This window comes from Lineus longissimus, chromosome 7 (assembly GCF_910592395.1).
Source record: "Lineus longissimus chromosome 7, tnLinLong1.2, whole genome shotgun sequence".
NCBI classification, from domain to species: domain Eukaryota; kingdom Metazoa; phylum Nemertea; class Pilidiophora; order Heteronemertea; family Lineidae; genus Lineus; species Lineus longissimus.
Window position 1 is genome coordinate 15,242,382 of NC_088314.1, and position 23,481 is coordinate 15,265,862.

General features: G+C 47.4%; 9 non-coding genes and 1 pseudogene across 9 annotated transcripts; all 10 read left to right on the top strand.

The window, feature by feature from the left end:
- Positions 1–2,106: 2,106 nt before the first annotated feature.
- Positions 2,107–2,297, top strand: LOC135491781 (U2 spliceosomal RNA). The gene has a single exon (XR_010447896.1). It is a non-coding gene; the product is annotated as a U2 spliceosomal RNA (small nuclear RNA).
- Positions 2,298–3,223: 926 nt separating this feature from the next.
- On the top strand, positions 3,224–3,374 carry LOC135491822 (U2 spliceosomal RNA; annotated as a pseudogene).
- Positions 3,375–4,707: 1,333 nt separating this feature from the next.
- On the top strand, positions 4,708–4,900 carry LOC135491811 (U2 spliceosomal RNA). The gene has a single exon (XR_010447922.1). It is a non-coding gene; the product is annotated as a U2 spliceosomal RNA (small nuclear RNA).
- A 920-nt stretch (positions 4,901–5,820) lies between these two features.
- On the top strand, positions 5,821–6,010 carry LOC135491829 (U2 spliceosomal RNA). Its single transcript, XR_010447934.1, has one exon. It is a non-coding gene; the product is annotated as a U2 spliceosomal RNA (small nuclear RNA).
- An 8,142-nt stretch (positions 6,011–14,152) lies between these two features.
- Positions 14,153–14,339, top strand: LOC135491804 (U2 spliceosomal RNA). Its single transcript, XR_010447917.1, has one exon. It is a non-coding gene; the product is annotated as a U2 spliceosomal RNA (small nuclear RNA).
- Positions 14,340–15,265: 926 nt separating this feature from the next.
- On the top strand, positions 15,266–15,458 carry LOC135491918 (U2 spliceosomal RNA). The gene has a single exon (XR_010447996.1). It is a non-coding gene; the product is annotated as a U2 spliceosomal RNA (small nuclear RNA).
- Positions 15,459–16,376: 918 nt separating this feature from the next.
- On the top strand, positions 16,377–16,569 carry LOC135491762 (U2 spliceosomal RNA). The gene has a single exon (XR_010447878.1). It is a non-coding gene; the product is annotated as a U2 spliceosomal RNA (small nuclear RNA).
- Positions 16,570–17,491: 922 nt separating this feature from the next.
- LOC135491763 (U2 spliceosomal RNA) lies at positions 17,492–17,684 on the top strand. Its single transcript, XR_010447879.1, has one exon. It is a non-coding gene; the product is annotated as a U2 spliceosomal RNA (small nuclear RNA).
- Positions 17,685–18,606: 922 nt separating this feature from the next.
- On the top strand, positions 18,607–18,799 carry LOC135491766 (U2 spliceosomal RNA). The gene has a single exon (XR_010447882.1). It is a non-coding gene; the product is annotated as a U2 spliceosomal RNA (small nuclear RNA).
- A 922-nt stretch (positions 18,800–19,721) lies between these two features.
- LOC135491824 (U2 spliceosomal RNA) lies at positions 19,722–19,911 on the top strand. Its single transcript, XR_010447929.1, has one exon. It is a non-coding gene; the product is annotated as a U2 spliceosomal RNA (small nuclear RNA).
- The last annotated feature ends 3,570 nt before the right edge of the window (positions 19,912–23,481 follow it).

Below are 23,481 nucleotides of genomic sequence, written 5' to 3' on the forward strand. Positions count from 1 at the left end.
CCTCGTTTCTGAATTATGGTACGGAGCGAGAATTATGAAATTGCCAATGAAATATTGTACCGGGTTTGTGAAATTATTGTTTAAATTTTTATGGTCAAACAAAATGGAATTGATTAAAAGAAGCACTATGGTGCAGGCAATTGAAGATGGAGGGGTAGGGATGCCGCATGTAGCCAGTAAATGTCGGGCCCTGTTCATGGAAAGGTTAAAAAGACTCTACCACGTACAAGACGAGGGGGTCACACAGCCATGGATAGGGTACGGCATTTACAAAGCGGGCATAACACTGCGGCATCACTGCCCCGAAATTGCCAAAAATACTTATATGCACAGAGTTATTGGTAGACACGGTGTGTGGGAAGAGGTTTTATACCAGTGTAAAGCGGCAAAGTTGGGTATGGGTATGTCACAATGGGTTAAAATCACAGCTGCTGCTTTATATGAGAAAATTATGAAAAATGGGGTTCAAATCCCACATACCGTGTGTACCAAAATGTATAATATCAACTGGAAAAAGATATGGAAAAACATATGGCACAACAAAATTTTATATAATAATGAGAAAGAACTATTTTATAAATTTGTACACAGAGCATTACCTGTAAAATCCTTGTTTAAATATTTGCCAAATATCCAGAAGAACTGTGCGAGGTGTAAAATGCAGACGGAATCCATGAAACATGCCTTTTATGATTGCGCTACGATACAGCCTGTTTTGAACTCGTTGTCAAATTTGTCAAGAATACAAGGATGGCCAGCGCCAACCTGGGAAAATATCACATGTCCGGTTTTTGCAAATAGCAAAGGGGTAGATAAAATAGTGGGGGTTTTGGGGATTTATATTCACACGATTTGGACAGGGAGAGCCAGTCTTTGGCAGGGGAAAAATCGAAATGAGCAAAACGAATTCGACAACAGAGTTCAAAACAGACTGTAAGGGGATTCCCCACAATGTGGGAATGGTATACGATTTTAAAAATTCACGTCGTTAGCGTATCGGCTTGCTAGCCTGTCGGGAACGTGCATGATTCGGACGCGGGAGGTCCCGGGTTCGAACCTGCCATATTCCACTGTTCAATTTCCTTCAAAAATATATTTTTTTCCCTCTTGTTTTCTTTTTCCTTCATTCTTTTTGCATTTTACATCTTGCATAGTTAGTTGTAAATATTGTAAATATATGTATATAGGGTATTAATTGAACGCACGCACAGAAATGTGAATTTTAAAACATAGTATAAAATTTTTTGGCGACTTAGATTAGCCCAGTTCCCAAGCAGGGGTCAGAATGAGACCAGATGGATGGTCTCGACCCCTTGCACTGGGCGCACATATGTATATACTTGCCATTGAGCACTATAGGCACATTGTTTTAAACATGAGTTATGAATTATGTTATTAATTTATGTTTTAAACCTTTATGTTTTATGTTATTATGTTATTATTTTATGTTAGTATGCCTTCAATTTACACTGGCACGTTTTATCCACATTGATTTAATCAGATAATTAAATGTTCCGTTTCTATTGGTGCTACAACAAAAATAATAAAATGTTAAATATCAAAATGCAATAAGTGGTGCCAATAGTTTTGAATATTCCGTACACGTATATACTTGGTGCTCACATGTTAATTAATTCTTCCATTGGTGCTAAAACAAAAAAAGTAAACAGTTAAGATTATAAAGTGAAAATTAGTTTCAATGGACATTATTTGGAAGGTGTATATGTATGTATGTTTTGTAAATACTAAGTCTGGGTTCACAGAGAGCGTAAGGGGAGTACTGTGAGGACGGCAACGGGCCGTTTCGGTGCCGGGGTCGGCGACACAAAGTATGACGTCGGTCTGGGCATCGGGACGGTTCGGGGGCGGCTTCGCAGTAGTCCCCCAATTCCATATGGAGTACTGTGGGATCGACGGGGCCGTCGCGACGCCGAGTGCTGTCTCGCCAATAGGGCTTTCAGCACGGGCGTCGGGACGGCACCGGACGGGCTCACAGTAAAATAATGAAAAATTTTAAACAAATAGATACATCTTTTGTAAAACCCCTGTATACAGTAATTGTAAATGAATAATTGTATATGCCCGTTTGGATACGTGAAATAAAAGATACCCACTGCGGGTTTATGCTGCAAAAAAAAAAGTATCTGTTCTTATCAGCTTAATATCTGATACGCACCTCATTGAGGTGCTTCGATATTAAACTGATTTTTGGACCTCGGCGAGATGTCAGGGGCTTGCTCCGCTCTCGCCACGGGTTGGCCTGGTATTGCAGTACCTCCAGGATCGGCCCATAATAAACAAACCAACAATAGACCTTTCCCCAAATGCCCTTCCCCATTGTTAACTTCCCTTTCCCATGCCTTACCGAGCTTGGGAGGGGGAGGGGTCGGGGTGGGGGTCCTGGGGCCAGGTGATTCAATTAAACTAAATATGTATCAGAAGCTAGGCAGATCAAGAACAGATACCGGTACAGTTGTGTGTGGGCATTAAATCAAGGCAAGAGTTTGGTCGAATAACCTCGTGTCCGAGCTCTGTCTGGCGCCTAAATGGCTTCCTGGCCGCAGACGACCTCCCTGGTGACGGGAAGCCCCTGTGACGATATCGATGACGTCACCGCAGCCAGGCAGCCACGTGTCCCTGGCGACAGTGGCGACAGTGACGTCAGTGAGGGCTCAAACTGGCCGTGCTCGACGTTCAGGGCCGAATTTGGCACTCGAACGGGGGGAGGGGGGGGGGGGGGGGGCACCCGCCAGTCGAAAGAGCAGCGCCAGGCCTACATGAAACGCGTGTGAAAAGGTGGGCATGCTTGGAATAGTTCTCCGTCGGTTGCCGTTGGAAGATTCGCTTGGAAATAACTTGCTCACCGCCTCGATTGGCTTGTGTCGTTCCGCGCGGTGTTTGCGACCTACATTCAGACGCCCTAATCGGACGGACTCACCTCGAACTCCCAGGGCCCGCGAAGCCAGTCACACGCCCAGAACAGCTTGGCCACCGCGGGACGAGGCGCGTCCTTCGACTTTCTAAGGAACTACTGTGCTGGGGGGGACACTCCTCGCTCCACGGACAATTTGCCTTGTCGATTCCCGAGGACACTGGCACCTGCAACGTCGTCTGCTGCCATCTGGCGTTGACCAAATCAACTACGTCACACGCAGCCGAAACGTCACGGCTTGGACAATTCACGCCGTTTGCAACATGTAGAATTTTCGAAGCCGACGCCGGCATCGCTTCTCGGCCTATTGGCTAAGATCAAAGTGTAGTATCTGTTCTTACCATTCCCACATTGTGGGGAATCCCCTTACAGCCTGTTTTGAACTCGTTGTCAAATTTGTCAAGAATACAAGGATGGCCAGCGCCAACCTGGGAAAATATCACATGTCCGGTTTTTGCAAATAGCAAAGGGGTAGATAAAATAGTGGGGGTTTTGGGGATTTATATTCACACGATTTGGACAGGGAGAGCCAGTCTTTGGCAGGGGAAAAATCGAAATGAGCAAAACGAATTCGACAACAGAGTTCAAAACAGACTGTAAGGGGATTCCCCACAATGTGGGAATGGTATACGATTTTAAAAATTCAAGTCGTTAGCGTATCGGCTTGCTAGCCCGTCGGGAACGTGCATGATTCGGACGCGGGAGGTCCCGGGTTCGAACCTGCCATATTCCACTGTTCAATTTCCTTCAAAAATATATTTTTTTCCCTCTTGTTTTCTTTTTCCTTCATTCTTTTTGCATTTTACATCTTGCATAGTTAGTTGTAAATATTGTAAATATATGTATATAGGGTATTAATTGAACGCACGCACAGAAATGTGAATTTTAAAACATAGTATAAAATTTTTTGGCGACTTAGATTAGCCCAGTTCCCAAGCAGGGGTCAGAATGAGACCAGATGGATGGTCTCGACCCCTTGCACTGGGCGCACATATGTATATACTTGCCATTGAGCACTATAGGCACATTGTATTAAACATGAGTTATGAATTATGTTATTAATTTATGTTTTAAACCTTTATGTTTTATGTTATTATGTTATTATTTTATGTTAGTATGCCTTCAATTTACACTGGCACGTTTTATCCACATTGATTTAATCAGATAATTAAATGTTCCGTTTCTATTGGTGCTACAACAAAAATAATAAAATGTTAAATATCAAAATGCAATAAGTGGTGCCAATAGTTTTGAATATTCCGTACACGTATATACTTGGTGCTCACATGTTAATTAATTCTTCCATTGGTGCTAAAACAAAAAAAGTAAACAGTTAAGATTATAAAGTGAAAATTAGTTTCAATGGACATTATTTGGAAGGCGTATATGTATGTATGTTTTGTAAATACTAAGTCTGGGTTCACAGAGAGCGTAAGGGGAGTACTGTGAGGACGGCAACGGGCCGTTTCGGTGCCGGGGTCGGCGACACAAAGTATGACGTCGGTCTGGGCATCGGGACGGTTCGGGGGCGGCTTCGCAGTAGTCCCCCAATTCCATATGGAGTACTGTGGGATCGACGGGGCCGTCGCGACGCCGAGTGCTGTCTCGCCAATAGGGCTTTCAGCACGGGCGTCGGGACGGCACCGGACGGGCTCACGGTAAAATAATGAAAAATTTTAAACAAATAGATACATCTTTTGTAAAACCCCTGTATACAGTAATTGTAAATGAATAATTGTATATGCCCGTTTGGATACGTGAAATAAAAGATACCCACTGCGGGTTTATGCTGCAAAAAAAAAAAAAAAAAAGTATCTGTTCTTATCAGCTTAATATCTGATACGCACCTCATTGAGGTGCTTCGATATTAAACTGATTTTTGGACCTCGGCGAGATGTCAGGGGCTTGCTCCGCTCTCGCCACGGGTTGGCCTGGTATTGCAGTACCTCCAGGATCGGCCCATAATAAACAAACCAACAATAGACCTTTCCCCAAATGCCCTTCCCCATTGTTAACTTCCCTTTCCCATGCCTTACCGAGCTTGGGAGGGGGAGGGGTCGGGGTGGGGGTCCTGGGGCCAGGTGATTCAATTAAACTAAATATGTATCAGAAGCTAGGCAGATCAAGAACAGATACCGGTACAGTTGTGTGTGGGCATTAAATCAAGGCAAGAGTTTGGTCGAATAACCTCGTGTCCGAGCTCTGTCTGGCGCCTAAATGGCTTCCTGGCCGCAGACGACCTCCCTGGTGACGGGAAGCCCCTGTGACGATATCGATGACGTCACCGCAGCCAGGCAGCCACGTGTCCCTGGCGACAGTGGCGACAGTGACGTCAGTGAGGGCTCAAACTGGCCGTGCTCGACGTTCAGGGCCGAATTTGGCACTCGAACGGGGGGAGGGGGGGGGGGCACCCGCCAGTCGAAAGAGCAGCGCCAGGCCTACATGAAACGCGTGTGAAAAGGTGGGCATGCTTGGAATAGTTCTCCGTCGGTTGCCGTTGGAAGATTCGCTTGGAAATAACTTGCTCACCGCCTCGATTGGCTTGTGTCGTTCCGCGCGGTGTTTGCGACCTACATTCAGACGCCCTAATCGGACGGACTCACCTCGAACTCCCAGGGCCCGCGAAGCCAGTCACACGCCCAGAACAGCTTGGCCACCGCGGGACGAGGCGCGTCCTTCGACTTTCTAAGGAACTACTGTGCTGGGGGGGACACTCCTCGCTCCACGGACAATTTGCCTTGTCGATTCCCGAGGACACTGGCACCTGCAACGTCGTCTGCTGCCATCTGGCGTTGACCAAATCAACTACGTCACACGCAGCCGAAACGTCACGGCTTGGACAATTCACGCCGTTTGCAACATGTAGAATTTTCGAAGCCGACGCCGGCATCGCTTCTCGGCCTATTGGCTAAGATCAAAGTGTAGTATCTGTTCTTATCTGTTTACTCCAAGTTTACTCCAAGTCAGGTCGGGGAGGAGCACGTGCCATATTCGTTTATTTATTTCGTTGATTTCGTTGATTTCGTTTAGCACTATGTGACGTTGTACAGCACCGATTCCGTTTTAGTTGGACCTTTTGTGAACAATTCGTTTTATTCAGTTGGCTGGAGCCTTTGTGTGGACCGAGTTTTAAGCCTTTGTGTTTCTGCACCAATTATTTTAACTTGCCAACGCCTAGGGTGTACATACACTGTACATACACTGTAAATAACGTTTTAAGTCATGGCGTCGACGTATGCCGGCGCCGTGGCATATCAAGATGGGGCCTATGAGGCAGAAGTTATTGAAGTCATTAATAGAAGCGATAGGTCGGTTGACTATAGAACTAATAAGGACGATGGTGAAATTAAACAGTACAAGATTGTGAAGGCATTGGTAGAAAGGGGAATCCCCATAGAAAGTATAAAAACAGTGATGAAAGTAAGCCAAGGGCACTTTAGTGTGAGATTCGAGAAGGGGGACCCCCAAATGGAGGAAGCCCCTGCAGTGCTAGAAGTAGACGGGGTAGGGTTATGGATGGAAAAGGCCATTGACTTTGAGGTTAAGAGATTCCACACTAGTCGCTATGTAAAAATCCATAACTATCCGGGAGAGTGTGATGTAGAATGGGTGAGGGAAGGGTTGCAAAAATACGGACTGGTGAAGGCAGTAAAGAGGGAGATGTTAAGAGAATACGGGACGGTTGAAAGTGGAACTGTGACGGCTATAATGAATGTGGGGGCAAAGGTCCCCAAGGTGATATACATCAAAGGAAACCGATTCCGAACATGGTACAGGGGACAAGAAGATGAGCTAAGGGGTGAATCCACGTGTTATAGATGTAGGAGAAAGGGGCACTATCGATATGAATGTACAGAACTGTTAGGAGTAGGAGAGGAGCAGAGTGAGAAGGAAGAGAGACGGGTGAAAAGTGTGGTGAGGAGTGTGGAAAAGGAAGGAGAGAGAAGCATGGTGAACAACGAGAAGGAGTCGATTGACGGGAAAGAAGAGAACGTAGCTGGCAGGTCTGAGGAGTTGGGAGTGTGTGTCGAAGATGGCGAGACGGAGAAGGGTGACGGGGAAGGAAATGGAGGCGCGGGAGAAACGAATGTCGTGAAACCGGGAGAATGGAAGAAAGTGGTGAAGAATAGGAGGAGAGGGGAAGAGTCGGTGTGGGATACGCCCACAGAAGTGCAAGATAGGTTGAGAACAGCAAAAGAAGTGTTAGAAGACAGTGACAATGAAGTAAGGGACTTATCGAGACCCCTAAGCATCGATTTAGATTCACCAACGAATGTGGAAAGAATTTTGAAGGGTTTTGCGGGTAGCAGGCCGACTACTCCCGACGGGGATGCAGAGCGGCGTGAGGGCACTGCCAAGAGGGGCAATGATAGGGTAGAAAAAAGCCCAGAAGACCGATCTGTTAAAGATCAAACTACACCGGTGGTCAAAAAGCCCAACTTGGGGGTGCCACCACGCCCGAGGCGTAGCCCGCCAGGGAGGGGTCGGAATGTGCCTGCAAAACCCTTCAAACATTAATTTAATGGATCCTCTCTTTATTTTCATCTGTATATTAATGGCGGTAACTGTGGTCTCAATGAATGTGAACGGGTTATATGAAAAAAGGACGAGTGTTTTAAATAAAATAGTAAGGTTAAAGTGTGATGTGGCATGTATACAGGAAGTGCATGTGGTGCCGGACAATTTGGGACCATGGATTAATCGGAACTACGGACTTCATTTCTATAGCAGTAGCCAGGCCCACGCAGGCGCGGCCATCATTACCAGAACTGCTGTAGAAAGGGAGTTTGTAGTTCCAGGGGGGTTAGAGGGGAGAATATGCCATGTGCGCCTGGGGTCCGGCACGCATGTTCTCTCTGTATACATGCCCACACAGAATCCAATTAAAAACCACGATAAAGCTATAATCTTCTGTCAAAAGCTAAAAGAGTATGTGAGGAAATTTAGGGGGGAACAGTGGATTTTAGGGGGGGACTTTAATTTTGCTTCGGGAAGGAACGATAGAGGGACGGGGACTTTGTTACCAGGGGACATCTTGTATAAAAAGCTTTGGCAGGAGATTATAGATTTATTAAATATTAAAGATGCATTTAGGGATTTAAATCCCACGGTAGATAGTTTCACTTTTTATAGAGGCCAAACTAGGTCCAGAATTGACCGTATTTATACGAATTTAAAGGTAGGTAAGGTAGATCATGTCCCACTGGTTTTTACAGACCATTACGGTGTGTTGGGTGCGGTAGAAAGTACAGGGAAGAAGAAAATGGGAAAGGGATTTTGGAAAATTAATAAGACCGAGTTTTAAGCCTTTGTGTTTCTGCACCAATTATTTTAACTTGCCAACGCCTAGGGTGTACATACACTGTACATACACTGTAAATAACGTTTTAAGTCATGGCGTCGACGTATGCCGGCGCCGTGGCATATCAAGATGGGGCCTATGAGGCAGAAGTTATTGAAGTCATTAATAGAAGCGATAGGTCGGTTGACTATAGAACTAATAAGGACGATGGTGAAATTAAACAGTACAAGATTGTGAAGGCATTGGTAGAAAGGGGAATCCCCATAGAAAGTATAAAAACAGTGATGAAAGTAAGCCAAGGGCACTTTAGTGTGAGATTCGAGAAGGGGGACCCCCAAATGGAGGAAGCCCCTGCAGTGCTAGAAGTAGACGGGGTAGGGTTATGGATGGAAAAGGCCATTGACTTTGAGGTTAAGAGATTCCACACTAGTCGCTATGTAAAAATCCATAACTATCCGGGAGAGTGTGATGTAGAATGGGTGAGGGAAGGGTTGCAAAAATACGGACTGGTGAAGGCAGTAAAGAGGGAGATGTTAAGAGAATACGGGACGGTTGAAAGTGGAACTGTGACGGCTATAATGAATGTGGGGGCAAAGGTCCCCAAGGTGATATACATCAAAGGAAACCGATTCCGAACATGGTACAGGGGACAAGAAGATGAGCTAAGGGGTGAATCCACGTGTTATAGATGTAGGAGAAAGGGGCACTATCGATATGAATGTACAGAACTGTTAGGAGTAGGAGAGGAGCAGAGTGAGAAGGAAGAGAGACGGGTGAAAAGTGTGGTGAGGAGTGTGGAAAAGGAAGGAGAGAGAAGCATGGTGAACAACGAGAAGGAGTCGATTGACGGGAAAGAAGAGAACGTAGCTGGCAGGTCTGAGGAGTTGGGAGTGTGTGTCGAAGATGGCGAGACGGAGAAGGGTGACGGGGAAGGAAATGGAGGCGCGGGAGAAACGAATGTCGTGAAACCGGGAGAATGGAAGAAAGTGGTGAAGAATAGGAGGAGAGGGGAAGAGTCGGTGTGGGATACGCCCACAGAAGTGCAAGATAGGTTGAGAACAGCAAAAGAAGTGTTAGAAGACAGTGACAATGAAGTAAGGGACTTATCGAGACCCCTAAGCATCGATTTAGATTCACCAACGAATGTGGAAAGAATTTTGAAGGGTTTTGCGGGTAGCAGGCCGACTACTCCCGACGGGGATGCAGAGCGGCGTGAGGGCACTGCCAAGAGGGGCAATGATAGGGTAGAAAAAAGCCCAGAAGACCGATCTGTTAAAGATCAAACTACACCGGTGGTCAAAAAGCCCAACTTGGGGGTGCCACCACGCCCGAGGCGTAGCCCGCCAGGGAGGGGTCGGAATGTGCCTGCAAAACCCTTCAAACATTAACTTAATGGATCCTCTCTTTATTTTCATCTGTATATTAATGGCGGTAACTGTGGTCTCAATGAATGTGAACGGGTTATATGAAAAAAGGACGAGTGTTTTAAATAAAATAGTAAGGTTAAAGTGTGATGTGGCATGTATACAGGAAGTGCATGTGGTGCCGGACAATTTGGGACCATGGATTAATCGGAACTACGGACTTCATTTCTATAGCAGTAGCCAGGCCCACGCAGGCGCGGCCATCATTACCAGAACTGCTGTAGAAAGGGAGTTTGTAGTTCCAGGGGGGTTAGAGGGGAGAATATGCCATGTGCGCCTGGGGTCCGGCACGCATGTTCTCTCTGTATACATGCCCACACAGAATCCAATTAAAAACCACGATAAAGCTATAATCTTCTGTCAAAAGCTAAAAGAGTATGTGAGGAAATTTAGGGGGGAACAGTGGATTTTAGGGGGGGACTTTAATTTTGCTTCGGGAAGGAACGATAGAGGGACGGGGACTTTGTTACCAGGGGACATCTTGTATAAAAAGCTTTGGCAGGAGATTATAGATTTATTAAATATTAAAGATGCATTTAGGGATTTAAATCCCACGGTAGATAGTTTCACTTTTTATAGAGGCCAAACTAGGTCCAGAATTGACCGTATTTATACGAATTTAAAGGTAGGTAAGGTAGATCATGTCCCACTGGTTTTTACAGACCATTACGGTGTGTTGGGTGCGGTAGAAAGTACAGGGAAGAAGAAAATGGGAAAGGGATTTTGGAAAATTAATAATAGCCTATTAGGGGAAGAGGGGACAGTAAGGGAGGTAACACAGTTTTGGAAGGGTTGGCAAAAAAGGAAGGGAAATTTTGGGTGTCCAATAGAGTGGTGGGAGAAGGGGAAACAAAAGTTACAGGGGATCTTCAAAAGGAATGGTAAGAGGGTGAACAGGGAGAGAGGGGAAGGTATTTTAGCTTTGGAGAGGGAGTTGGACTTTTTGGGGAAGGAGAGGGACAGAGGGGTGGACATTACAAGGCGGTGGGGGGAAGTAAGAGGGGAATTGAGCAAATTGGAAATGGCAGATTTGGAAGGGGCAAAAGTGAGGGCGGGGGCAAAATTCATAGAGGAGAGGGAAGCACCGACCACTGATTTTTTCAAGGTAGAAGTGAGGACAAAGACAGTTATTGATCAGTTAAAGGATGAAAATGGAAAGGTTTTAGAAGAACAAGATGAAATTTTAAAAGAGGTACAAAGGTTTTACGAGAATTTATATAGGAAAGGTGATACGGTAAAGGTGGCTAGGGACAGGTTCGCATCAAAAATCCATAAGAAACTAACTGGGGAACAACAAAATAAATTGGAGGGTTTGTTATCTACAGGGGAGGTTTTGAGGGAATTAAAAAATATGAAGGCGGGAAAATCACCGGGGATTGATGGGTTAGGAAAAGAGTTTTATTTGTATTACTGGGAGCTTTTGGGGGACGATTTGGTAGAGACTATAAATAATGTATTTTTACGGGAAAAACTGGGGGGAACGATGAAAACGGCAGTGATATCTATTTTGTTCAAAAAAGGGGATCCGAGGGATATTAAAAATTATAGACCTGTAAGTTTGCTAACGGTAGATTATAAGATTATCACCAAAGTTTTAAAGTCGAGACTGTCGGGGGTCATGGGCGACCTGGTGCACCCTGATCAGGCATGCGGAGTCCCCAAAAGATCAATCAATGATCAACTGTTCAATATTCAAACCGTCATCGAACATGCGGCGGACTCCGGGGGTGCACTGGTGGCCGTTGACCTCCGAAAAGCCTTCGATTTAGTATCTCATGAATGGCTATTTCAATGTTTAGAGACCATGAGGTTTGGCCGAAATTTTATGAGATGGATGAGGGTGCTGTATGATGCGCCGGAGAGTAGGGTGCTGGTGAATGGATTCCTGTCAGGGACATTCAGGGTGGGCAGATCAGTTAGACAGGGCTGCAGTCTGTCCCCGCTGCTGTTTGTACTCTGCCAGGAGCCGCTCGCCTGCGCCGTGCGCTCCGACGAACGGGTGCGGGGCATTAAGCTGCCTAACGTAAAACAAGAGGTTAAAAACATTGCCTTTGCGGATGATGCCACGCACCCGATTGCAGCACCCTGTATACGAGCTCTATTCTCCATATACAATGATTTCGGCCAAGCCTCGGGGTCTGATATAAATATATCAAAGACAGAAATATTATTGTTAGGCGGTTTTTCGCACCAAAACATCCCTATAGAGTACAGGAAATATATAGTGAAAATTTCAAACATTTTGGGGATACCCTGGAACAAGGCAGGGCCTTGTGGGAAGACATATTGGAAGAAAATCATGGAAAAAGTGGGGAAAACAATAAAGTTATGGGAAAATAGACACCTGTCCTTTATAGGGAAAGTTTTGGTGATAAAAACCGTCCTCGTTTCTAAATTATGGTACGGAGCGAGAATTATGAAATTGCCAATGAAATATTGTACCGGGTTTGTGAAATTATTGTTTAAATTTTTATGGTCAAACAAAATGGAATTGATTAAAAGAAGCACTATGGTGCAGGCAATTGAAGATGGAGGGGTAGGGATGCCGCATATAGCCAGTAAATGTCGGGCCCTGTTCATGGAAAGGTTAAAAAGACTCTACCACGTACAAGACGAGGGGGTCACACAGCCATGGATAGGGTACGGCATTTACAAAGCGGGCATAACACTGCGGCATCACTGCCCCGAAATTGCCAAAAATACTTATATGCACAGAGTTATTGGTAGACACGGTGTGTGGGAAGAGGTTTTATACCAGTGTAAAGCGGCAAAGTTGGGTATGGGTAGGTCACAATGGGTTAAAATCACAGCTGCTGCTTTATATGAGAAAATTATGAAAAATGGGGTTCAAATCCCACATACCGTGTGTACCAAAATGTATAATATCAACTGGAAAAAGATATGGAAAAACATATGGCACAACAAAATTTTATATAATAATGAGAAAGAACTATTTTATAAATTTGTACACAGAGCATTACCTGTAAAATCCTTGTTTAAATATTTGCCAAATATCCAGAAGAACTGTGCGAGGTGTAAAATGCAGACGGAATCCATGAAACATGCTTTTTATGATTGCGCTACGATACAGCCTGTTTTGAACTCGTTGTCAAATTTGTCAAGAATACAAGGATGGCCAGCGCCAACCTGGGAAAATATCACATGTCCGGTTTTGGCAAATAGCAAAGGGGTAGATAAAATAGTGGGGGTTTTGGGGATTTATATTCACACGATTTGGACAGGGAGAGCCAGTCTTTGGCAGGGGAAAAATCGAAATGAGCAAAACGAATTCGACAACAGAGTTCAAAACAGACTGTAAGGGGATTCCCCACAATGTGGGAATGGTATACGATTTTAAAAATTCACGTCGTTAGCGTATCGGCTTGCTAGCCTGTCGGGAACGTGCATGATTCGGACGCGGGAGGTCCCGGGTTCGAACCTGCCATATTCCACTGTTCAATTTCCTTCAAAAATATATTTTTTTCCCTCTTGTTTTCTTTTTCCTTCATTCTTTTTGCATTTTACATCTTGCATAGTTAGTTGTAAATATTGTAAATATATGTATATAGGGTATTAATTGAACGCACGCACAGAAATGTGAATTTTAAAACATAGTATAAAATTTTTTTGGCGACTTAGATTAGCCCAGTTCCCAAGCAGGGGTCAGAATGAGACCAGATGGATGGTCTCGACCCCTTGCACTGGGCGCACATATGTATATACTTGCCATTGAGCACTATAGGCACATTGTTTTAAACATGAGTTATGAATTATGTTATTAATTTATGTTTTAAACCTTTATGTTTTATGTTATTATGTTATTATTTTATGTTAGTATGCCTTCAATTTACACTGGCACGTTTATCCACATTGATTTAATCAGATAATTAAATGTTCCGTTTCTATTGGTGCTACAACAAAAATAATAAAATGTTAAATATCAAAATGCAATAAGTGGTGCCAATAGTTTTGAATATTTCGTACACGTATATACTTGGTGCTCACATGTTAATTAATTCTTCCATTGGTGCTAAAACAAAAAAAGTAAACAGTTAAGATTATAAAGTGAAAATTAGTTTCAATGGACATTATTTGGAAGGCGTATATGTATGTATGTTTTGTAAATACTAAGTCTGGGTTCACAGAGAGCGTAGGGGGAGTACTGTGAGGACGGCAACGGGCCGTTTCGGTGCCGGGGTCGGCGACACAAAGTATGACGTCGGTCTGGGCATCGGGACGGTTCGGGGGCGGCTTCGCAGTAGTCCCCCAATTCCATATGGAGTACTGTGGGATCGACGGGGCCGTCGCGACGCCGAGTGCTGTCTCGCCAATAGGGCTTTCAGCACGGGCGTCGGGACGGCACCGGACGGGCTCACAGTAAAATAATGAAAAATTTTAAACAAATAGATACATCTTTTGTAAAACCCCTGTATACAGTAATTGTAAATGAATAATTGTATATGCCCGTTTGGATACGTGAAATAAAAGATACCCACTGCGGGTTTATGCTGCAAAAAAAAAAAAGTATCTGTTCTTATCAGCTTAATATCTGATACGCACCTCATTGAGGTGCTTCGATATTAAACTGATTTTTGGACCTCGGCGAGATGTCAGGGGCTTGCTCCGCTCTCGCCACGGGTTGGCCTGGTATTGCAGTACCTCCAGGATCGGCCCATAATAAACAAACCAACAATAGACCTTTCCCCAAATGCCCTTCCCCATTGTTAACTTCCCTTTCCCATGCCTTACCGAGCTTGGGAGGGGGAGGGGTCGGGGTGGGGGTCCTGGGGCCAGGTGATTCAATTAAACTAAATATGTATCAGAAGCTAGGCAGATCAAGAACAGATACCGGTACAGTTGTGTGTGGGCATTAAATCAAGGCAAGAGTTTGGTCGAATAACCTCGTGTCCGAGCTCTGTCTGGCGCCTAAATGGCTTCCTGGCCGCAGACGACCTCCCTGGTGACGGGAAGCCCCTGTGACGATATCGATGACGTCACCGCAGCCAGGCAGCCACGTGTCCCTGGCGACAGTGGCGACAGTGACGTCAGTGAGGGCTCAAACTGGCCGTGCTCGACGTTCAGGGCCGAATTTGGCACTCGAACGGGGGGGGGGGGGGGGGGGGGGGGCACCCGCCAGTCGAAAGAGCAGCGCCAGGCCTACATGAAACGCGTGTGAAAAGGTGGGCATGCTTGGAATAGTTCTCCGTCGGTTGCCGTTGGAAGATTCGCTTGGAAATAACTTGCTCACCGCCTCGATTGGCTTGTGTCGTTCCGCGCGGTGTTTGCGACCTACATTCAGACGCCCTAATCGGACGGACTCACCTCGAACTCCCAGGGCCCGCGAAGCCAGTCACACGCCCAGAACAGCTTGGCCACCGCGGGACGAGGCGCGTCCTTCGACTTTCTAAGGAACTACTGTGCTGGGGGGGACACTCCTCGCTCCACGGACAATTTGCCTTGTCGATTCCCGAGGACACTGGCACCTGCAACGTCGTCTGCTGCCATCTGGCGTTGACCAAATCAACTACGTCACACGCAGCCGAAACGTCACGGCTTGGACAATTCACGCCGTTTGCAACATGTAGAATTTTCGAAGCCGACGCCGGCATCGCTTCTCGGCCTATTGGCTAAGATCAAAGTGTAGTATCTGTTCTTATCAGCTTAATATCTGATACGCACCTCATTGAGGTGCTTCGATATTAAACTGATTTTTGGACCTCGGCGAGATGTCAGGGGCTTGCTCCGCTCTCGCCACGGGTTGGCCTGGTATTGCAGTACCTCCAGGATCGGCCCATAATAAACAAACCAACAATAGACCTTTCCCCAAATGCCCTTCCCCATTGTTAACTTCCCTTTCCCATGCCTTACCGAGCTTGGGAGGGGGAGGGGTCGGGGTGGGGGTCCTGGGGCCAGGTGATTCAATTAAACTAAATATGTATCAGAAGCTAGGCAGATCAAGAACAGATACCGGTACAGTTGTGTGTGGGCATTAAATCAAGGCAAGAGTTTGGTCGAATAACCTCGTGTCCGAGCTCTGTCTGGCGCCTAAATGGCTTCCTGGCCGCAGACGACCTCCCTGGTGACGGGAAGCCCCTGTGACGATATCGATGACGTCACCGCAGCCAGGCAGCCACGTGTCCCTGGCGACAGTGGCGACAGTGACGTCAGTGAGGGCTCAAACTGGCCGTGCTCGACGTTCAGGGCCGAATTTGGCACTCGAACGGGGGGAGGGGGGGGGCACCCGCCAGTCGAAAGAGCAGCGCCAGGCCTACATGAAACGCGTGTGAAAAGGTGGGCATGCTTGGAATAGTTCTCCGTCGGTTGCCGTTGGAAGATTCGCTTGGAAATAACTTGCTCACCGCCTCGATTGGCTTGTGTCGTTCCGCGCGGTGTTTGCGACCTACATTCAGACGCCCTAATCGGACGGACTCACCTCGAACTCCCAGGGCCCGCGAAGCCAGTCACACGCCCAGAACAGCTTGGCCACCGCGGGACGAGGCGCGTCCTTCGACTTTCTAAGGAACTACTGTGCTGGGGGGGACACTCCTCGCTCCACGGACAATTTGCCTTGTCGATTCCCGAGGACACTGGCACCTGCAACGTCGTCTGCTGCCATCTGGCGTTGACCAAATCAACTACGTCACACGCAGCCGAAACGTCACGGCTTGGACAATTCACGCCGTTTGCAACATGTAGAATTTTCGAAGCCGACGCCGGCATCGCTTCTCGGCCTATTGGCTAAGATCAAAGTGTAGTATCTGTTCTTATCAGCTTAATATCTGATACGCACCTCATTGAGGTGCTTCGATATTAAACTGATTTTTGGACCTCGGCGAGATGTCAGGGGCTTGCTCCGCTCTCGCCACGGGTTGGCCTGGTATTGCAGTACCTCCAGGATCGGCCCATAATAAACAAACCAACAATAGACCTTTCCCCAAATGCCCTTCCCCATTGTTAACTTCCCTTTCCCATGCCTTACCGAGCTTGGGAGGGGGAGGGGTCGGGGTGGGGGTCCTGGGGCCAGGTGATTCAATTAAACTAAATATGTATCAGAAGCTAGGCAGATCAAGAACAGATACCGGTACAGTTGTGTGTGGGCATTAAATCAAGGCAAGAGTTTGGTCGAATAACCTCGTGTCCGAGCTCTGTCTGGCGCCTAAATGGCTTCCTGGCCGCAGACGACCTCCCTGGTGACGGGAAGCCCCTGTGACGATATCGATGACGTCACCGCAGCCAGGCAGCCACGTGTCCCTGGCGACAGTGGCGACAGTGACGTCAGTGAGGGCTCAAACTGGCCGTGCTCGACGTTCAGGGCCGAATTTGGCACTCGAACGGGGGGAGGGGGGGGGGGGGCACCCGCCAGTCGAAAGAGCAGCGCCAGGCCTACATGAAACGCGTGTGAAAAGGTGGGCATGCTTGGAATAGTTCTCCGTCGGTTGCCGTTGGAAGATTCGCTTGGAAATAACTTGCTCACCGCCTCGATTGGCTTGTGTCGTTCCGCGCGGTGTTTGCGACCTACATTCAGACGCCCTAATCGGACGGACTCACCTCGAACTCCCAGGGCCCGCGAAGCCAGTCACACGCCCAGAACAGCTTGGCCACCGCGGGACGAGGCGCGTCCTTCGACTTTCTAAGGAACTACTGTGCTGGGGGGGACACTCCTCGCTCCACGGACAATTTGCCTTGTCGATTCCCGAGGACACTGGCACCTGCAACGTCGTCTGCTGCCATCTGGCGTTGACCAAATCAACTACGTCACACGCAGCCGAAACGTCACGGCTTGGACAATTCACGCCGTTTGCAACATGTAGAATTTTCGAAGCCGACGCCGGCATCGCTTCTCGGCCTATTGGCTAAGATCAAAGTGTAGTATCTGTTCTTATCAGCTTAATATCTGATACGCACCTCATTGAGGTGCTTCGATATTAAACTGATTTTTGGACCTCGGCGAGATGTCAGGGGCTTGCTCCGCTCTCGCCACGGGTTGGCCTGGTATTGCAGTACCTCCAGGATCGGCCCATAATAAACAAACCAACAATAGACCTTTCCCCAAATGCCCTTCCCCATTGTTAACTTCCCTTTCCCATGCCTTACCGAGCTTGGGAGGGGGAGGGGTCGGGGTGGGGGTCCTGGGGCCAGGTGATTCAATTAAACTAAATATGTATCAGAAGCTAGGCAGATCAAGAACAGATACCGGTACAGTTGTGTGTGGGCATTAAATCAAGGCAAGAGTTTGGTCGAATAACCTCGTGTCCGAGCTCTGTCTGGCGCCTAAATGGCTTCCTGGCCGCAGACGACCTCCCTGGTGACGGGAAGCCCCTGTGACGATATCGATGACGTCACCGCAGCCAGGCAGCCACGTGTCCCTGGCGACAGTGGCGACAGTGACGTCAGTGAGGGCTCAAACTGGCCGTGCTCGACGTTCAGGGCCGAATTTGGCACTCGAACGGGGGGAGGGGGGGGGGGGGCACCCGCCAGTCGAAAGAGCAGCGCCAGGCCTACATGAAACGCGTGTGAAAAGGTGGGCATGCTTGGAATAGTTCTCCGTCGGTTGCCGTTGGAAGATTCGCTTGGAAATAACTTGCTCACCGCCTCGATTGGCTTGTGTCGTTCCGCGCGGTGTTTGCGACCTACATTCAGACGCCCTAATCGGACGGACTCACCTCGAACTCCCAGGGCCCGCGAAGCCAGTCACACGCCCAGAACAGCTTGGCCACCGCGGGACGAGGCGCGTCCTTCGACTTTCTAAGGAACTACTGTGCTGGGGGGGACACTCCTCGCTCCACGGACAATTTGCCTTGTCGATTCCCGAGGACACTGGCACCTGCAACGTCGTCTGCTGCCATCTGGCGTTGACCAAATCAACTACGTCACACGCAGCCGAAACGTCACGGCTTGGACAATTCACGCCGTTTGCAACATGTAGAATTTTCGAAGCCGACGCCGGCATCGCTTCTCGGCCTATTGGCTAAGATCAAAGTGTAGTATCTGTTCTTATCAGCTTAATATCTGATAGGCACCTCATTGAGGTGCTTCGATATTAAACTGATTTTTGGACCTCGGCGAGATGTCAGGGGCTTGCTCCGCTCTCGCCACGGGTTGGCCTGGTATTGCAGTACCTCCAGGATCGGCCCATAATAAACAAACCAACAATAGACCTTTCCCCAAATGCCCTTCCCCATTGTTAACTTCCCTTTCCCATGCCTTACCGAGCTTGGGAGGGGGAGGGGTCGGGGTGGGGGTCCTGGGGCCAGGTGATTCAATTAAACTAAATATGTATCAGAAGCTAGGCAGATCAAGAACAGATACCGGTACAGTTGTGTGTGGGCATTAAATCAAGGCAAGAGTTTGGTCGAATAACCTCGTGTCCGAGCTCTGTCTGGCGCCTAAATGGCTTCCTGGCCGCAGACGACCTCCCTGGTGACGGGAAGCCCCTGTGACGATATCGATGACGTCACCGCAGCCAGGCAGCCACGTGTCCCTGGCGACAGTGGCGACAGTGACGTCAGTGAGGGCTCAAACTGGCCGTGCTCGACGTTCAGGGCCGAATTTGGCACTCGAACGGGGGGAGGGGGGGGGGGGGCACCCGCCAGTCGAAAGAGCAGCGCCAGGCCTACATGAAACGCGTGTGAAAAGGTGGGCATGCTTGGAATAGTTCTCCGTCGGTTGCCGTTGGAAGATTCGCTTGGAAATAACTTGCTCACCGCCTCGATTGGCTTGTGTCGTTCCGCGCGGTGTTTGCGACCTACATTCAGACGCCCTAATCGGACGGACTCACCTCGAACTCCCAGGGCCCGCGAAGCCAGTCACACGCCCAGAACAGCTTGGCCACCGCGGGACGAGGCGCGTCCTTCGACTTTCTAAGGAACTACTGTGCTGGGGGGGACACTCCTCGCTCCACGGACAATTTGCCTTGTCGATTCCCGAGGACACTGGCACCTGCAACGTCGTCTGCTGCCATCTGGCGTTGACCAAATCAACTACGTCACACGCAGCCGAAACGTCACGGCTTGGACAATTCACGCCGTTTGCAACATGTAGAATTTTCGAAGCCGACGCCGGCATCGCTTCTCGGCCTATTGGCTAAGATCAAAGTGTAGTATCTGTTCTTATCTGTTTACTCCAAGTTTACTCCAAGTCAGGTCGGGGAGCAGCACGTGCCATATTCGTTTATATATTTCGTTGATTTCGTTGATTTCGTTTAGCACTATGTGACGTTTTACAGCACCGATTCCGTTTTAGTTGGACCTTTTGTGAACAATTCGTTTTATTCAGTTGGCTGGAGCCTTTGTGTGGACCGAGTTTTAAGCCTTTGTGTTTCTGCACCAATTATTTTAACTTGCCAACGCCTAGGGTGTACATACACTGTACATACACTGTAAATAACGTTTTAAGTCATGGCGTCGACGTATGCCGGCGCCGTGGCATATCAAGATGGGGCCTATGAGGCAGAAGTTATTGAAGTCATTAATAGAAGCGATAGGTCGGTTGACTATAGAACTAATAAGGACGATGGTGAAATTAAACAGTACAAGATTGTGAAGGCATTGGTAGAAAGGGGAATCCCCATAGAAAGTATAAAAACAGTGATGAAAGTAAGCCAAGGGCACTTTAGTGTGAGATTCGAGAAGGGGGACCCCCAAATGGAGGAAGCCCCTGCAGTGCTAGAAGTAGACGGGGTAGGGTTATGGATGGAAAAGGCCATTGACTTTGAGGTTAAGAGATTCCACACTAGTCGCTATGTAAAAATCCATAACTATCCGGGAGAGTGTGATGTAGAATGGGTGAGGGAAGGGTTGCAAAAATACGGACTGGTGAAGGCAGTAAAGAGGGAGATGTTAAGAGAATACGGGACGGTTGAAAGTGGAACTGTGACGGCTATAATGAATGTGGGGGCAAAGGTCCCCAAGGTGATATACATCAAAGGAAACCGATTCCGAACATGGTACAGGGGACAAGAAGATGAGCTAAGGGGTGAATCCACGTGTTATAGATGTAGGAGAAAGGGGCACTATCGATATGAATGTACAGAACTGTTAGGAGTAGGAGAGGAGCAGAGTGAGAAGGAAGAGAGACGGGTGAAAAGTGTGGTGAGGAGTGTGGAAAAGGAAGGAGAGAGAAGCATGGTGAACAACGAGAAGGAGTCGATTGACGGGAAAGAAGAGAACGTAGCTGGCAGGTCTGAGGAGTTGGGAGTGTGTGTCGAAGATGGCGAGACGGAGAAGGGTGACGGGGAAGGAAATGGAGGCGCGGGAGAAACGAATGTCGTGAAACCGGGAGAATGGAAGAAAGTGGTGAAGAATAGGAGGAGAGGGGAAGAGTCGGTGTGGGATACGCCCACAGAAGTGCAAGATAGGTTGAGAACAGCAAAAGAAGTGTTAGAAGACAGTGACAATGAAGTAAGGGACTTATCGAGACCCCTAAGCATCGATTTAGATTCACCAACGAATGTGGAAAGAATTTTGAAGGGTTTTGCGGGTAGCAGGCCGACTACTCCCGACGGGGATGCAGAGCGGCGTGAGGGCACTGCCAAGAGGGGCAATGATAGGGTAGAAAAAAGCCCAGAAGACCGATCTGTTAAAGATCAAACTACACCGGTGGTCAAAAAGCCCAACTTGGGGGTGCCACCACGCCCGAGGCGTAGCCCGCCAGGGAGGGGTCGGAATGTGCCTGCAAAACCCTTCAAACATTAACTTAATGGATCCTCTCTTTATTTTCATCTGTATATTAATGGCGGTAACTGTGGTCTCAATGAATGTGAACGGGTTATATGAAAAAAGGACGAGTGTTTTAAATAAAATAGTAAGGTTAAAGTGTGATGTGGCATGTATACAGGAAGTGCATGTGGTGCCGGACAATTTGGGACCATGGATTAATCGGAACTACGGACTTCATTTCTATAGCAGTAGCCAGGCCCACGCAGGCGCGGCCATCATTACCAGAACTGCTGTAGAAAGGGAGTTTGTAGTTCCAGGGGGGTTAGAGGGGAGAATATGCCATGTGCGCCTGGGGTCCGGCACGCATGTTCTCTCTGTATACATGCCCACACAGAATCCAATTAAAAACCACGATAAAGCTATAATCTTCTGTCAAAAGCTAAAAGAGTATGTGAGGAAATTTAGGGGGGAACAGTGGATTTTAGGGGGGGACTTTAATTTTGCTTCGGGAAGGAACGATAGAGGGACGGGGACTTTGTTACCAGGGGACATCTTGTATAAAAAGCTTTGGCAGGAGATTATAGATTTATTAAATATTAAAGATGCATTTAGGGATTTAAATCCCACGGTAGATAGTTTCACTTTTTATAGAGGCCAAACTAGGTCCAGAATTGACCGTATTTATACGAATTTAAAGGTAGGTAAGGTAGATCATGTCCCACTGGTTTTCACAGACCATTACGGTGTGTTGGGTGCGGTAGAAAGTACAGGGAAGAAGAAAATGGGAAAGGGATTTTGGAAAATTAATAATAGCCTATTAGGGGAAGAGGGGACAGTAAGGGAGGTAACACAGTTTTGGAAGGGTTGGCAAAAAAGGAAGGGAAATTTTGGGTGTCCAATAGAGTGGTGGGAGAAGGGGAAACAAAAGTTACAGGGGATCTTCAAAAGGAATGGTAAGAGGGTGAACAGGGAGAGAGGGGAAGGTATTTTAGCTTTGGAGAGGGAGTTGGACTTTTTGGGGAAGGAGAGGGACAGAGGGGTGGACATTACAAGGCGGTGGGGGGAAGTAAGAGGGGAATTGAGCAAATTGGAAATGGCAGATTTGGAGGGGGCAAAAGTGAGGGCGGGGGCAAAATTCATAGAGGAGAGGGAAGCACCGACCACTGATTTTTTCAAGGTAGAAGTGAGGACAAAGACAGTTATTGATCAGTTAAAGGATGAAAATGGAAAGGTTTTAGAAGAACAAGATGAAATTTTAAAAGAGGTACAAAGGTTTTACGAGAATTTATATAGGAAAGGTGATACGGTAAAGGTGGCTAGGGACAGGTTCGCATCAAAAATCCATAAGAAACTAACTGGGGAACAACAAAATAAATTGGAGGGTTTGTTATCTACAGGGGAGGTTTTGAGGGAATTAAAAAATATGAAGGCGGGAAAATCACCGGGGATTGATGGGTTAGGAAAAGAGTTTTATTTGTATTACTGGGAGCTATTGGGGGACGATTTGGTAGAGACTATAAATAATGTATTTTTACGGGAAAAACTGGGGGGAACGATGAAAACGGCAGTGATATCTATTTTGTTCAAAAAAGGGGATCCGAGGGATATTAAAAATTATAGACCTGTAAGTTTGCTAACGGTAGATTATAAGATTATCACCAAAGTTTTAAAGTCGAGACTGTCGGGGGTCATGGGCGACCTAGTGCACCCTGATCAGGCATGCGGAGTCCCCAAAAGATCAATCAATGATCAACTGTTCAATATTCAAACCGTCATCGAACATGCGGCGGACTCCGGGGGTGCACTGGTGGCCGTTGACCTCCGAAAAGCCTTCGATTTAGTATCTCATGAATGGCTATTTCAATGTTTAGAGACCATGAGGTTTGGCCGAAATTTTATGAGATGGATGAGGGTGCTGTATGATGCGCCGGAGAGTAGGGTGCTGGTGAATGGATTCCTGTCAGGGACATTCAGGGTGGGCAGATCAGTTAGACAGGGCTGCAGTCTGTCCCCGCTGCTGTTTGTACTCTGCCAGGAGCCGCTCGCCTGCGCCGTGCGCTCCGAAGAACGGGTGCGGGGCATTTAGCTGCCTAACGTAAAACAAGAGGTTAAAAACATTGCCTTTGCGGATGATGCCACGCACCCGATTGCAGCACCCTGTATACG